At 40.7% G+C, this 5434-nt stretch overlaps 1 long non-coding RNA gene across 2 annotated transcripts; it reads right to left on the reverse strand.

Annotated features, from left to right (window-relative positions):
- Positions 1–1955: 1955 nt before the first annotated feature.
- Positions 1956–3962, reverse strand: LOC307016002. 2 transcript variants are annotated; one of them, XR_013801706.1, is made up of 3 exons: positions 3646–3962; positions 2625–2774; positions 1956–2389 (listed from the first exon to the last, which is right to left on the reverse strand). It is a non-coding gene; the product is annotated as an uncharacterized lncRNA (long non-coding RNA). The 2 variants fall into 2 exon arrangements; XR_013801707.1 differs by lacking the exon at positions 3646–3962 and adding an exon at positions 3075–3316.
- Positions 3963–5434: the final 1472 nt, after the last annotated feature.

A 5434-nucleotide genomic window follows, 5' to 3' on the forward strand; every position in this document is an offset into this window, starting at 1 on the left:
AGTAAATATTTGAATTTCAAGCACTGCCCCATAATAATAATCTAATAAATTAAGCAAATATCAAAGCAAACTATAAACATAAATACAAAAGTGTAAAACAAAGCAAAACTGTATTCATAAATGCAAGTGTAAAACATTATAAACATGGATGGAGGCTAAAGTATCCACAGCATAAAAATAATATATGATTATTATGGTGGTTTGTCTGAAAGACACAGCCTCAAGGTTCAAGGTTTTTTATTTTGTGATACGAATATAGCTACAGTGTAGTTATGACAATGGAAATCTTAGGTCACAGGCTCCTCCAACTGTGCAACACAATAACAGATAAACAGAAATATAGTGCAAGTAAATATTAAGCGCTGTGCACCGCTCTCTTTGTATAGGTTTTTTCTTTTGTTCTCTTTGAAATATATAAGCAATGTGTTGTTTGAGTCTAGCACAACGAGGATTACAATTGACCTTTCGCAAAGCCACGCCCCCCCTTGGTTACTGTTGCTAGTCCGACAAGCTGAGAGCCAGATGCGTTAAACAAAGCCATAATGGAGGGTCTCCGTAACGTCGGAGTCGCCTTAACAGACTCATTTTGGAGCAATAACGCAGCAATATCCTCCAGGTCCCGACAAAAGGGGCTACAATACGCTATGGAGGGTTATATCCACAGTATAAACATTAGAAAAGAGGGAGGCACAACATCAATAGAGGCACTTGCATACAGGTTGCAGTGCAAGAGTGAAAAACCACATGAGCTGTATGTCAAATTCGACGGAATTATTATTATTATTTTGGAATAAAACAATACAATCACAAGAGGCATTAAATGTTGTAGTTTGTCTAAAGTGAACTACCGTTTCCTTGGTGGCTTTCTGCATCCACCTTGTTGTTCCTTTGTGGGGTTCGGGGTGCTCACTTGTGCAGCAGGATTAGGGAAGTCGGCAGTAGGCTTTCCATTAACAAAATGCTACAAAGATTAAAGCTAAATATAAATGAATAATTGCCTGTTGGCTTTCTTGTTTGTACTTTGACCACAGGTAGACTAATAACGGAGCTCAGCTGTTCAGACATTATTATGCATCAAGTGATATACATGGTCAAAACGACCTGGAAGCACACAGCTTACAGCTGTAGTCGTTTGACTTTAGCTAACGTTAGTTAGTGAAATTAGTTAATTAAATTAGTTAGTTAATTTGTGAATGTAATCTTTGCTAGCTAGCTAGCTAGGTTAGCACGTATTTACCTTGGAGCAAACGTATTTGTGTTTGTTGATATTCGCCATATTCAGCTGGGCATGGGGCCTGCCGCATTTCTTTATCCACTTGCGGCATCTCTCCTCTCGGGTTTTGGGTTTAGGAAACGGGTAAAATATCACCCCCCCCCCTCTAAGCTTATGGGATATCTGCTATCCGATTTCCAAAGACCATAAGCACAACGCTTCACCATTTTCGCAATGAATTTGAACGCTAAGCTTGTCGGACTTCCACAGGGAGCCGCGCACGTGATCGAATATGATTGGACAACGGGCATTTAGGGGCGTGGCTTTGCGAAAGGTCAATTGAGAAATGTTTACTACATGTATTATTTATTTATCATGTATTCTTAATACCATTACAAAATATGTAATGTTATGTTTTAGAGGAGGACCTCAAGCTAGCAAACTCAATTTCAAACAGTATGCAGAGTTGTCCTGCAAAAGAGTTAAAATGTATTGTTTAACCAAGTATTTATTCTCTTATTTGCTTTAATTACAACAGATGATAAAAGTTTCACTGTGATAAGTATTCTCTTAAATCCATAAACCCCTGTACAGTGCTTTGTGGACGATGATGGTGTTTATATTTCTGACTGCAGAGGGACGCCTAGATGATGCCATCCTTCTGTATGATCGCTGTTGGGAACAATTATTTATCAACAAGCTATAAATCAAAGAAGTACTTTATTGATCCCAATTTGGGAAGTGTTTTGTTGCAGCAGCATAAAAAGGCATGACATTGTACAATACAAATAATTTTAAAAAAAATGTTGTATTGCAGCAGCATAAAAATAAATGGCATTGATTGTAAAAAATAAACATTTTAAAGATAAAAAATAAACAAGAAAGTACAAATGTAAATAAACAATATAATCTCAGTCAGAGGTTATGTTATGTATCACAGAGGCGGAGGAGACGGGGCACGTCAGCTGCCCATTCCCCCTAGCACCTGGCCAAGAGTGCGCAGGAAGGCTAAATTAAAAGGTCTCTGCTTGAGCGATCTCCTACCTTCTCAAGGCTGCTTCCAACTCCCTCGCCTCCCCCAAGGTCCGGTTCAAGTGGTGATCCTGCTGGGCCCGGTCTTCCTTCTGCTGGACAAGGTGCCGTTCCTGCTGGGCCAGATCCTCTCCTCCTCGTATCCTTGACAAGATAATTATAGCAATAATAATTACCAATAAGAATGAAAAACACAGGACAGGTACAGGTCACAAAAGGATATAAGAATAAAATGTATAAACAGAACAACAGTAAGGATGAACTAAAGAAAGTTCTGGCCCTAGATGTTTACAATGATTGTGAATTTCCAGCCTGTTGATAATGAATATAAATATATGTATATGATAGAAAGTCACACACAATTGTACTAGCTACTTACTAGGCGTTGGTGTCTGTGCTCTTGTTGGGGTTTGTTGTGGCTGTCCTCGTGTAGGGGTTTGTTGTTCGAACTGTTGTCGAGTTGATGATGTTGATGCAGAGGACGTTGAAGCTGAGGGCTGTTCCTCCTCGTTAGTCCCAATGTTATCATCTAGAAACAGAAACATGACTTGTTAATTCCACAAACTACTGCAGCACAATACTAAAATAACAACAACAACTATAGAAAAGAAAAACTGAACGTAACAATGGCACATATGGTGTTAGCAAACAATAGCTCTAGCTAATGCTATCTGCCTCGCTAGCTAGCTAGCCTTCGGTGCTCCATACAAGCATGGGTTGTCGAACATAAATGTAAGGATAAAATAGACTTCTTTGTTAGAAGGGAGCTTTAGAACAGATAGGGACACAACGCTTTCAAGCAAATAACAGAGTGTTAGCAACAACTTACCATGCAGAGCCTCCAGTAAAGCCGTTGCCAGTGGTGTAGTGGGCGTTGGACGCGGGGGTACCCCCACTTATTTGAAGCATGATTTCTTTTTTTAATAGTCTAATACATCTAAAATCGTTGCCAGTGTTATCAGTTGCAAGTGTGTGTTTGTTGTAATAATGACGAAAACATAATAGGCAGATTTCACAGTAATTATAATAAAAACGTAGCTCAAGCATTTATGCAACTTGATTTGAAGCATGTGTGTGTGAGGGGCAGAACTGTGTGTGTAGGGTGACCAGGTGTCTACCAAGTTGCGCTGACAGGCGACACAGAGGTCCCCCAAGCCCCCCTCCCCCCGTTGACAGTTCACGAGCGCGTCCATAGTGTCTCCCGTCCACCCACCACCCCGTCCACCCAGTAAAAAAATCCCCACTACACCACTGGCCGTTGCTGAGTCCAGACCTACCTCCCTCCCTCCCAACGCTAGCCGGTCTATGGCCGTTAATGGTGTCCATTAGGTCAAACCACTTCCAGTTTTTCCTACTGGCACCACTCGTGTTGTTATTGTCCTTCACTGCGCGATACTCACTCTTCATCTTTTTCAGTTTTTCCCTACACTGCAAGACAGTCCTCGAGTAACAGCTTCCGCACATCAGTGTAGAAACCTCCTGAAACACTTTCATATTGCGAGTTGTCCCGTTGAGCTCCCGCTGGATCTTGTCATCTGCAATAAAGTGTTGTAACTTCCTCGGCGGACCACCGTGTGCTTTTCTTTGCCATTTTTGTTGATCCTCTGTTAACAAAAATGCTGTTTATAAAAATGCTGCAAGCTTCGCTATATACTGTATATATATATATATATATATATATATATATTGCGACGATTCTCTCTGACCAATCAGCAGTCGAGAGTGACGTCACAGCCTGGTTGTTCCTGGCCCTAAAACCCCAATTGTATGGGGCCAGAAAAACTGTGAATTAGGACCTGCTAGCCGGTACTAGGCCAAGTGGAAACTCAACCAAAAGCGGGCCGCTGACGTCACGGTCACAGCCCTCTTAAACGGGGCTCCGCGCTGTAGTGGAAATGCGCCATAAGTGTCTGTAAAAACAAAATAAAAAACCCTCTGAGTGTTCTTACCAGTGTGTTTTGCATTTCTTCATTACAATACCTTATATTTATTAGTTTTATCTCCCCCAAAATACAAGTAAATAATATTTTTGAAAGATGATTGATCACAGACTATTATTGTGATTTATGGGAGGCTGTGGCTCAGTGGATAGTGCGCTGAACTTCGAATGAGTGGGTAGCAAGTTCGAGCAAGTTCCCACTGCAGTCAGCATGTCGTTGTGTCCATGGGCAAGACACTTCACCCCAAATTGCTCCTGTGGGGATTGCCCACAGTATTGAGTATGTAAGTCGCTTTGGATAAAAGCGTCTAACAAGTGAAATGTTATGCGATGGTTGAATCGATTGACGGCACTAGTATTAACTTATGTTCAACTACTCAGAGGCAGTGAAGCCACACCTGGGAAGCAGCTCAGGTTGGTGTGTCTGAAAAGGCAACATTAAGGTCATGGTGCGGCTGTGGCTTAGGGGAAAATGTGTGTCTACCACTCCTCCAGGTTCAATCCCCAGTCCCTGCCCTTGCAGTCAACCTGACCTAGTGTCCATGGGCAAGATATTTAACCCAACATTTCTCCAGAATGTCTGCAGTATTGAAGTCTTTAAGTTGCTGTAAGCCTTAGCTAAATGACATGGGACATCATGATTATCTAACATGCAAAGTTGGACTGAAGGAGGAAACCAGAGCATTTGGCGTGTTTTGAAGAACTTGTGCTGTTATCCAGCTATCCCATGGTTTTATTCCTTTGTATTCTTCTGTAGACTTTTGGCCTACAGATTCATGACTAGTGACAGAATAAAAACATTAAATATGACACTGTTCCAATTAGTTTAACTTTTCTGCAAAGACTTGAAATATGTTTTGGATAGCATATTGAGTCATTGCAGAACACAATTCTTTTCACACAAATTTGTTCCTGTCAAACATACATACTGAGACTTCCCATTGGCTCAAAGCATCAAGTGTTCACAATCTGTGTTGATGAAAATACAAAATATTAAATAATAATCATTAAACCATTGTGAAAATGTGCATTGCTACCTTGTGGTTGGGAGTGTATTTCTCCAACTTGTATATAAGTCAGTGCATGTATGCCCCATTCATCTAAAAGAACACTCTCTATGTCCAACTTCTTTAAAACTGTATATTAAGTCCTTCATTACACCATTATTTAAATCATAAGAAACACATCCTACCACCTCATATCCAGTGAAAGTTCAAAGGGGCATTGCAGGACCACCTATTTAAATGTTG

The sequence above is a fragment of the Notothenia rossii genome (genome assembly GCF_949606895.1).
Source record: "Notothenia rossii genome assembly, chromosome: 1".
Taxonomy (NCBI): domain Eukaryota; kingdom Metazoa; phylum Chordata; class Actinopteri; order Perciformes; family Nototheniidae; genus Notothenia; species Notothenia rossii.